We start from the raw sequence: 11,911 nt of genomic DNA on the forward strand, positions 1-11,911 counted from the left end.
GCCATAACCACTGTGGGAAACAGCACAGAGGTTCCTAAAAATAGAATTACCCTAGGATCCAGAAATTCCACTTTTGTATATTTATCCAAAGGAAATGAAAACACTAATTCAAAAAGATACATGCACCCCCAGGTTCATTGCAGCATTATTGATAATAGCCACATCATGAGATTAACCTAAATGTCCTTTGATGGATGGATGGGTAAAGAAAACATGATAAATTTATATACACAATGAAATATTATTCAGCCATGAGGAAGAGGGAAATCCTTTCATTCATAACAACATAGATGGATCTTAAGTCAGACAAAGAAAGAAAAATGCCATATGATCTCACTTATATGTGAAATCTTATTTTTTAAATAAAAGCAACTTTTAGGTACAAAGAACAGATTGGTGGTTGCCAGAGGCATGAAGTATGGGCTGGGCCAAATGTGTGAAGGTAGTCAAAAGGTAATAAAGGAACAAAGAAATAAGTAGCATCACATAGTGAACGTGGTCAAAAGACAATAGATAGATCATAGATACATAGATGATAGATACAGCATAGCAAGATCTTGAACCCAGAGCCTGAAGCGCTGACTTAATCATTATGCTATCTACCTAGTTGGAATTACTTTCTATTGTCAAGGGTAGATTATAAACACGTAGATTATATACTCCTCCCAAATTATAATACACTATACATAAATAACATCTCTTGCTCAGATGCCTGTAGGATGAATTCATACTTACCATACTATCCCTCAGAACTTGCCATATTTTTGGTCAGAATTTCTTCCTTGATACAGAAAGAACAATTCCAACAGGATTGTGAGCTCTATCTCCAAATCCTTGCCTCCTCCAAGAGCAATAGAAACCTGCATACCTCCTTCTGGCCCCTCAGTGGAAAACCTCAGCAAAGTGCCCTTGCAGTGCCTGACTGCAATATATTCAGGCTAGTAGCTAGAGGGCATATCTGTGGAAAAAGAAATTTATAGAACTTCAAAGATGTGAACTCTTTGTAAATATAACATGCCTTTTACTTCAAAAATTCTTGTGTCCCATGACCTGACATAGCCTCCAGAATGCTACTACTCATAGGCACCTTAACATGTGTGATGTCATCTGTTAAAAACCCTGGGGTACTTCACAGAAACCAGGGGGTAGGGTTGCAAAAAGGGTTGACTTAGTACCTTTCCATTATTTTATCTATTATATACCTAGCATTGTGGTCTGTCTTGCAAAAGAGACTATAAAGTCGATGGCAACTAGGAAAGTGTGGCAAAGAGACGAGAAAGGTGAGATTAAATTTGTAAAACAATAGTTAAACCCCCTCTGTCATGCAGGGTGAATCAAGACAGGGTTGGGGGTGGGGGGAGCCCCTTCATGGTGGATCAGTGCCGACCATGCAAGAGCTTGAGTGAATTCTGCAGCGTCCCAAGACATGGGTTTGGAATAGACTCTCCTAGGGAAATTTCAAAGCAAGTATTAGTAAGAGAAAAAAAGGTGTGAGTGCTTCCCATTGTCCCCAGGCTACCAGGGCCTGTGTGCTGTGCCAGACACGCTGTCAGTCTGGGTTCAGGCAACGAGCTCCTGCAGTCCTCTTCCTCTCCTCTTTGGGGGCAAACCTAAAGCACACCTTGGCAGAGGGAGTGGTCTGAGAGGTGCACTTTGTAGCCAGGCAGTCTGGATCTGGCTGCCAGCTGCTCTATCCCTGCAGACACTGGGGTCTATGGGATGTTCCCATAAGGAAGGAAATCTCTAGTCCTCAGGGAAGCTGAGCTTGCACATAGGTCCTTCTGCTGGGAGAAAGAAGAGCAGCTGGTTTGTTCCAGAAGCCCAGAGAGAGCTGGTGAGTTATTTTTTGCCAAATCTCATATCACACCCATACACTTTTGTCTAGATGTATTAGCTCTTCTGTGCAAATCGTGTAGCAATTACTGAGGAATAAGAACATCAACAGCCTGAAGCGGTATGATACCAAGAGTTTTGTAATCCACTTTTGGTCAAGTTTTTACTATTTCTGCAGGGTACACTAGGAGAAATCTGCAGGCAGAAGACCCATATTCCCGTTTATGTGCTGCTAGCCTCCTCAGGCTAATGACTTACCCTCTCAAACTTGGCTTACCATCTGTAACAGAAAAATAATAATGGCAGGTCCCTTTCAGAAGATTACTGTAAGAGTAAAAATCAAACTATCATTAATTAAAGTGCTTGGGAAACTCCAAAGTACCAATTAAACACATCAGTAGTAATTATGGTACTAATTATGTCTAATTATGGTTGGCTTTTATCCGTTTGGTTTTTGGCTGTGAGCTTACTCTAACAAAAAATTAAGCTATAAAATTTGTCCTTGTAGCCAGTGTCCCCATTAATTTTATTCAGCAAGTATTTATTGCAAACTTATTTTTGTATCAGGGATTTGCCAAGTCTGGGGATCAAATGGAAAAGAATATGGTGCTATTGACCTCATGGAACTTGTAGTCTAAATCTACTGCCTTGCTTCTCACTCTAAAAGATATTGATCTGGTCACTCTCCACTGAAACCTTACATGGTTTCGTCTCAACTGTTAATAGTTTAGAAGTAAATTGAACACTTCCTTTGCTTTCCCTCAACTTACTTTGTCAATATAACTTGGCATGTACCCACCTCTAACAAAGGACTACATGTTTTGTTGTCATTACCCAGAGGCACAAACAGGAGTTAGTATAGAGAAAGTGGAAAGTTGTTATGGACTGGATATTTGTGTCCTCCCAAATTCCTGTGTTGAAATCCTAACCCTCACGGTGATGGTATGAGGAAGTGGGATCTTTTATCACCTTTGGTGGTAAAACTCATAAATAAGATTGGAGCCCTTATAATAAAAGACAGAAGAGAGCTTCCCTTCTCTCTCTCTCTCTCCATACCCTCTCCCTTTCTCTGCCCTTTGAGGATACAGTGAAAAGATGGCCATCTACAAGCCTAGAAGACAGTCCCCACCAGACACCAAAGTTGCACCTTGATCTTGACTTTTCAACTTCCAGAGTTATGAAAAACAAAAGTTTCCTGTTTAAGCCACTCATTCCATAGTATTGTTATAGCAGCTCCCCACAATTAAGACATCAATGCGAATACAGGTCGCAGACGAATTGCCAGCTCTCCCACCCCAAATGCTTCTTGAGAAGTTTCTCACAGTAGCCAAAGCTGCTGCCGCCCCAATGCACACACCCACTGATTGCCATTCAAAGCGTTTCCTTCTTTCAGGGCATCAGTCAGGGTGGCCAGCTTCCTACATGCTGGAGAAAACGAAGTCTTCACTTACTAGCCCAACTTTTCACCTCACTGAAGAGAAACCACCTAATTACAACTTGGCAGGTAGCTCAGTGGTAAAGAATCTGCCTGCAAATGCAGGAGATGCAAATTTGATCCATGGGCTGGGAAGATCCCCTGGAGAAGGAAATGGCAACCCACTCCAGTATTTTTGCCTGGGAAATCCCATGGACAGAGGAGCCTGGCGGGCTCAGAGTTGGGCAAAACTTAGCAACTGAGCATGCACAACCATCAGAGAAGTTACTTGAAGTCTGAGCCTAGAATGAACCCAGGAGCTTGAAAATACCAAGAGAATGATAATCAAAATAATGCAACTCTGCTGCCCAAGTGTTCTGACACTATTTAAGAGCATACCAAAACAGAATAGAGCCATTCCTAAATAAACCAAAGACTCACACAGATTAACAACAATCTGAATCTTTTTTCATGATTTGGAATAAAGATAGTAAATTTAAATTAATTTAGAATACTAGCCAGTTCAAAGAAAGCCATTAAAATATTCTTATGAAATAACTAGACTTAGAGTTACATTTACACGTAACTAATTTCCTGGCTTTAGGGCCTAACTTGTACTTGTGTTCCTACCTCTATTAAAATATGAAATGAATTAACATGCATGAATGTGCTATACAAACGTGAAGATCCATCTAAAATGCTATTAACTTGCTGTGGATTTTTAATGGATTAATATGTTTAATTTAGTTATTTGTTTTATTTTTGTTTTGTTTTTAATCATTTAAGTTATGAAGTTTAATAGAGATATAAGAAATGTAGCAAAAATGAAATATAAATTATTTACACCATTCAGGTCAAGGAAGAAAATAAAGCAGCATCTCAGAAGCACTCCCTGCATGCCCACTCCTTTGAAGTCATAACTCTTCATTTGGATGGTAGTATCTGTTTTAGTTTACCATATAGTTTTACTACCTGAATGTGTGTGTTTTATATGTGTATATTGCCATCCCTGTATACTTTGTTGGGTTTTTCCTTCTTTTAAACTTCATCTAAATGCAGTTATACTGTATATAACCTGTTGGGTCCAACTTTCTCCCTCAAAATTTGAAATTCATCTATATTATTCTATATACTAGAGTTTTTTTTATTTTCATTGCTGAATGTATTCTGTGGTGTGAACATATCATAGTTTATTCTCTCCATCTGACAATGCTTGCCTTTTATTGGACTCTTAGTTCCACAAATATTTAATGTGATTATTGATATGGTTGGATTTAGTTCTATAATTCCACGATTTGTTATTTATCTCATCTGTTTTTAAACTTTATTTTCAGTAGACTTTACTTTTTGAGCACTTTTAGGTTCACAGGAAAATTGAGTGGAATATTCAGAGTTTTCTCATGGGTTCCCTGTTCTCACGCATGCTGTCATTAACAACATCTCCCACCAGAGTAGTACAGTGGTTCTAACTGCTGACTCTACACTGGCACATCGTAATCACCCCAAATCCATAATTTACATTAGGGATCACTTTTGATGTTGTACATTATATGGATTTGAACAAATATACAACGGCATGTTCTTTGATCTTTTTTTCCTGTCTAGCCTTCTTTTAGCTTAATTGATTACTTATAAAATTTCCAATTAACTTTAGCTTTTTAACAAAGTTTTCCTTACTTTTAAAAAATTTATTTATTTTAATTGGAGGATAATTACTTTATAATATTGTGGTGGTTTTTGCCACACATCGACATGAATCAGCCCTGGGTACACATGTGTCCCCGCTATCCTGAACCCCTTCCCACCTTCCTCCACACACCAACCCTCTGGGTTGTCTCAGAACACTGGCTTTGGGTGCCCTGCTTCATGCTTCGAACTTGCCCTCATCATCTGTTTTACATATGGTAATATACATGTTTCAGTGCTATTCTCTCACATCATCCCACTGTTGCCTTCTCCCATACAGTGCAGAAGTCTGTTCTTTACATATGTCTCTCTTTTGCTGTCTTGCATATAGGGTCATCATTACCATCTTTCTAAATTCCATATAAATGCGTTAATATACTGTATTGGTGTGTCTCTTTCTGACTTACTTCATCTATAAAATAGGTTCTGGTTTCACCCACCTCATTAGAACTAACTTCAATGCATTCCTTTTTATAACTGAGTAATATTCCATTGTGTATATGTACCACAACTTCCTTATCCATGCATCTGTCAATGGACACCTAGGTTGCTTCCATGTCCTGGCTACTGTAAAGAGTGCTGCAATGAACATTGGGGTCCATGTGTCTCTTTCAATTCTGGTTTCCTCAGTGTGTATGCCCAGCAGTGGGATTGCTGGGTTTTATGGTGGTTCTATTTCCAGTTTTTTGAGAAATCTTCACACTGTTCTCCATAGTGGCTGTACCAGTTTGAATTCCCACCAACAGTGTAAGAGGGTTCCCTTTTTTCCACACCCTCTCCAGCATTTACTGTCTTTAGATTTTTTGATGGCAGCCATTCTGATCAGCATGAGATGGTACCTCACTGTGGTTTTGATTTGCATTTCTCTGATAATGAGTGATGTTGAGCATCTTTTCATGTGTTTATTAGCCATCTGTATCTCTTCTTTGGAGAAATGTCTCTTTAGTTCTTTGGCCCACTTTTTGATTGGGTTGTTTGTTTTTCTGGTATTGAGCTGTATGAGCTACTTGTATATTTTGGAGATTAATTCTTTGTCAGTTGTTTCATTTGCTATCATTCTCCCCCACTCTGAAAGCTGCCTTTTCACCTTAATTGTAGTTTCCTTCATTATGCAAAAGCTTTTAAATTTAATTAGGTTCCATTTGTTTATTTTTGTTCTTATTTCCATTACTCTGGGAGGTGAGTCATAGAGGATCTTGCTGTGATTATAGTTTCTGGTCTTACATTTAGATTTATAACCCATTTTCAGTTTATTTTTGGGTATGGTGTTAGAAAGTGTTCTAGTTTCAGTCTTTTACACGTGGTTGACCAGTTTCCCCAGCACCACTTGTTAAAGAGACTGTCTTTTCTCCATTGTATGTTTTTGCCTACTGTGTCAAAGATAAAGTGCCCATAGGTGCATGGATTTATCTCTGGGCTTTCTATTTTGTTCCATTGAGCCATATCTCTGTCTTTGTGCCAGTACCATACTGTGTTGATGACTGTAGCTCTGTAGTATAGATTGAAGTCAGGCAGGTTGATTCCTCCAGTTCCATTCTTCTTTCTCAAGATTGCTTTGGCTATTCAAGGTTTTTTATGTTTCCATACAAATTGTGAAATTATTTGTTCTAGTTCTCTGAAGAATACCATTGGTAAATTGAAAGGGATTGTGTTGAATCTATAGGTTGCTTTGGGTGGTATATTCATTTTCACTGTATTGATTCTTCCAATCCACAAACAAGATATATTTCTCCATCTATTTGTGTCACCCTTGATATCTTTCAGCAGTGTTTTATAGTTTTCTACACATAGGTCTTTTGTTTCTTTAGGTAAATTTATTCCTAAGTATTTTATTCTTTTCATCACAATGGTGAATGGGATTGTTTCCTTAATTTCTCTTTCTGTGTTTTCACTGTTAGTGCATAGGAATGCAAAGGATTTCTGTGTAATAATTTTATATCCTGAAACTTTAGTATATTCATTGATTAGCTCTAGGAAGTTACTGGTGGTATCTTTATGGTTTTCAATGTAGAGGATCATGTCATCTGAAAGCAGTGAGAGTTTAACTTCTTCTTTTCCAATCTGGATTCCTTTTATTTCTTTTTCTTCTCTGATTGCTGTGGCTAGGACTTCCAAAACTATATTGAATAGAAGAGGTGAGAGTGGGCACACTTGTCTTGTTCCTGATTTTAGAGGAAATGCTTTTAATTTTTCACCATTATTTTTCATTATTGATTGACTCATCTTTACTTCTTCTAGGTCCTCTAAACATTTCTTGCATCATCTCAATCCTTGTCTCTAGTCTGTTTTTTTGTAATTACAGTTTTTTTTCTAGATTTGGGATCATCTTTACTGTTATTATTCTGAATTATTTTTCAGGTAGAATCCCTATCTCCTCCTCTTTGGTTTGGTTTGGTGGATTTTTATCATGTTCCTTCACCTGCTGGACATTTCTCTGTCTTTTCATTTTGTTTAGCTTGCTGTGTTTGGGGTACCCTTTCTGCAGGCTGGAAGTTCATGGCTCCTTTTAATTGTGGAGTCTACTCCCTGTGAGTGAGGTTGGACCAGTGATTTCTCAAGGTTTTCTGGTTGGGGGAGCTTGCATCTGTATTCTGGTAAGTGGAGCTGGATCTCTTATCTCTGGAGTGCAATGCAAGTGTCCAGTAGTGAGTTTTGAGGTGTCTATGGGTTTGGCATAGCTTTGGGCAGCCTGTCTTTTAATCTTCTGGGCTGTGTTCCTGTTTTGCTGGAGAATCAGCATGGTGTATCTTGCCCTGGAATTTGTTGGCTCTTGGGTGGAGCTTGGTTTCAGCATAGGTGTGGAGACTTTGGGGTGAGCTCTTGTCAATTAATGTTTCCTGGCGTCAGGAGTTCTCTGATGGTCTAAAGTTCTAGAGTTAAGCCTCCTGCCTCTGGCTTTCAGGCCTTCTCTTACTGTAGCTCCAAGACTTCTCTGTCCATACAGCAGAGGTGATAAAGCCCCTAGGTTAATGGTGAAACAATTCTCCACAGCCAGGAACACCCAGAGAAATTTTCAGAGTTATATAGAGAAGAGAAGATGGAGGAAGGAGACAGAGGTGACCTGGAGGAGAAAAGGGAGAGAGCAGTCAAGCCAGTAATCAAATCCCTAAGTGAAAATGCATACTGAAGATTAGATTCCTAAAGGTACAAAATTGATGACAAATATCAAAAGGCAAAGATTAAAAACCTAGAATAGAGGCTAGACTCTCAAAAATACAATATAAAAAATACAAAACAAAATCTATCACAAAAATTTTTTAAAATATATATGGAATTTGTTTTTTTAAAAAATAGAAGTTTTTTTTTAATGGTAATAATAGGCTATATAAATCAAAGTTAAAGGAATAATAAGCAAAATTTTTAAAAAATTAAAAGGTGATAATAGTAAAAATTTATCTGGGAATTTCTCTAGAGCTGTTGTGAGCAGTATGGGGCCAATTCAGTGTCAAATAGTCCCTCGTTCCAGCTTGTACTTGTTCTCAAGTTGCCCCTCAAATGCACAGTCTCAGCATTAACTGCAGGGTTTTAATCTGTCACACCCGTCGCTTCCAGAGCGTTTCCCCCTTCTTTGTTTATCTCTGCTGCCTCTGTTTGCAAATCTCTTTAGTGTCTAACTTGCCCTGACACAGGGAGCAAAGGAGGCCACTTCTTCGGGCTCACTTGTTCAGTTGTGCTGTGGGGAGGGAAGGTCACTGCAAACAAATGCCGCTGGCACGTGTGGGGAGCGCTCACAATGGATGACAACACTGGGTTTGCCAGAGCCCAGGGTGGCATCACTTCCCGGGCCCACGCTGCTCAGGCTTCAGGGTGCTCTGCAAGGGCGCTGTCCCAGGTGGGCGCTGCATGTCGTGCACTTCCCAGCCGCTCAGGTTCTCAGGTCCTCCACCAGGGCACAGACCCAGATGGACTGTGTGTTTTGTGCCCTTCCCAGGTCCAAGCAGCCAAAGTGACCAGGTGCTTGGCGAGTGCACGCTCCCAGGTGGGCCATGCGTCTTATGCACCTCCCTAGTCCCGGCCTCTCCGTGTCCCGGGTGTGCCTTTAGGGCACAGTCCCGGGTATGCCACGTGTGTCCTTTGGGGAGCTGATCTCGGGCTGTGACACTCCTGACAGATGTCAACCGTCCAGGATCCCAGGAAGATGTGGTTATCCATGGGGAGCCTGCTCATGGTTTGGTGGAAGATGCAGTCTCTGGGGCCAAGCTTGCAGCAGCCCCTTGCCTTGCGGTTCTGGCTGTTGCACAATTGCCTCTCTGCCTCTGCGGAGGAAGGGCCCTCTATGGCAGCTGTCTTGCTCTTCTCTGAAATTTGCTCAATCCTTTGTTCTGTGAGCATGTCAGGGGTCACCGTGTGGAGTTAGAACCTCTTGTGGGAAAGGGTGTTGTTTTTTCGGTCTCTCTGGCGATCCCTTGGTTTGGGTCGCTATCTCACATCAGCTCCCTCAGATTGTCCTCAGGGAATTCAGGCCCGTCCTCACTCTAAGGACCAGTGATGCAGCTTCTGCCCCCCTGCCCAGCCCCTACTCGCTGCCGGTGGATGCAAGCCTCGGTGTCACTTCTCTTGTAGTAGTTGTGGTTCGCTGTGTATTCTGTGGGGTTTTTTTTCCTGGTTATGTTGCCCTCTGAGATTCCAAACTTCCCCACAGACATGCCTGTGAGAGGGTTTCCTACTGTGTGGAAACTTCTCCTCCTTCACGGCTGCCTCCCCAGGATGGGTCTCCATCTCTATATCTTTTCTTTGTTTTCATCTTTTATATTTTGTCCTATTTCCTTTCAAAGAGACTGGGCTGCCATTCTGTGTGCCTGGTGTCCTCTGCCAGCATTCAGAAGTTGTTTTGTGAAAATTGCTCAACATTCAAATGATCTTTTGATGAATCTGTGGGGGAGAAAGTGGTCTCTCCATCGTATTCCTCTGCCATCTTGAACCACCTCTAATTATGTTATTTTTTTATTTTCCCCCTCAGCTTCTGAAGGCATTTTTTAAATTAAACTTCTTAATATAACTGTATTTCATACAGTGCTATCAAAAGGACTAATATGGAGAGATCCCATATACCCTTCACCCATTTACCCCCAATGATAACATCTTGCATAGCTGTGCTGTAATGCCACAGACAGGAAATTAACATTGATATAATACAGCCAACTTCAATTTCACCAGTTATGTTAAAATAACTTTTCATATCTCTAGGATAAATGCCTAAGTGTGCAATTGCTAAATCATATGGTAATTCATGTTTAGTTTTCCAAGAATCAGTCAAATTGTTTTCCAGAGGGGCTATACCATTTTACATAAAAGATAAGAATTTCTTGGTAGAACAAATAATGCTAATCATTCCCCAGGATTTTATTGACTCATCTCTCATAGTAATTGAAATCCTTAATAATGAGCTGGAGCGCATGGCTACCCAAGACTAAAGACTTACATTTCCTGCCTTCTCTTCCAGCTAGGTGTGATCATTTGACAAATTTTATTAAGTAGAATGTAAGTGGGAGTGTTGTGAGAAGCTTCTAAAAATGTTCCATTAAAGAAATGCCCTCTGCCCCTTTACTTGTTTCTAGTTCCCTCTGCTACTGTAAACTGGATATGATATTTACCATCTCAGACCATAGATACAAAAGCTACATTGTAAGGATGTTAGTGATGAGCTAAATGTAGCCCAGGTCCCTGAGGGCCTCAGCTGATCTACCAGCCCTAGACTGTCTTCTCCAGATTTTATGTGAAAGTGAAACACATTATCTTTCAGTTTCAGTTGGTTTAGTCTGTTCTTTATTTAAGTCTTTGTTGTTTATAGCTGGACAGAATTCTGACAGAATACACCAAATGCCAAAGCATGGAGACATACGTGATCCATCCAGGGAACACCATTAGCTCAGCACACCTTTGGACAGAGTATTCATTGACACCTAACTAAAAATGAGGCACAAACCAAGGACGAAGGCAGAGGCCTGATCATGAAGGGTGTGGTATACTGGCCTGCTAATATTCAGGAACACAGAACTTTGATTAAAAATTTTCCCTAACAAGTCAAAAAATACCCACACGCCCAGATGTGCTCTCTCACAAACGACCGAAAGGGAGCCTTGAGCTTGACACTATGCTGCAGCTTTCTCTGAATCTACTGCCTTCTTTAGGTCTGCCAGGCTGCTCAGCCCTCCTGGTTTCATTGCTGATTTGGCACAGACACTGCAGCTGTGGGTCACACAGACATTATATGAGATAATCTAGAGTTGTCCATCCCCACCACCTGGCCCCTCTAGCAGAAAGTTTGTAGCTACAGTCTCACTAAAGATGTTTAAGAAGATCACCAGTTTGTTTTCTTTTCTTTTTAAATTTTACCAGTAATAATTTGAGTCACTGAAGCAAAAATTCCAGACAGTACATCTTCTGTCAACACTTCACAACTCTTTGAATAATAGGACCATGAATATATATGTCTTATTATCACTGATGCAAAGAATGATAGTTTCAACTCAAATAACCTTATTTATTTCCATCTCACTGATCAACCCTGACTATTCTGTTTTTGTTTCCTACCACTCAGCAGTTCCATGTACCCGATGCAGATTTGTTTATGGTCCTGTTATATAAGTAGAATATCCCTGAAAGATGTTCTTTTTTCTTTCTTTCGCAATCAGAGGGCTCGGGAACTGTGCGTTCATTCATCCATTCATCAGCAAATATTCACTGGGGGCCTGTTACATGTCAGGCATCATGCTAATCTCCAGGGTACAAAGAGGAATAAGGCGAGCTCATTGCCTGCAAGTCTAGTTGGAAGATAGACACATAATCCATTGCACTGCAGGGAGGTGAGTGAAACAGTGGGACTGTATTAGATTCTATGGGAGACAACACCACGGGGACAGTATGGACAAAGGCACCAAGGTGAGCAGCGCACAATCTGGGCAGAGTGTTATGAGCAGTTCAGCCTTGTCAGAGATCTGAGAACACAGAAAAAGCATGGCCTTTAAAGTTTTCTGA

The sequence above is a fragment of the Giraffa tippelskirchi genome, chromosome 11, assembly GCF_054371585.1.
Source record: "Giraffa tippelskirchi isolate mGirTip1 chromosome 11, T2T-mGirTip1v1.2.pri, whole genome shotgun sequence".
In the NCBI taxonomy this organism is placed as follows: Eukaryota; Metazoa; Chordata; class Mammalia; order Artiodactyla; family Giraffidae; genus Giraffa; species Giraffa tippelskirchi.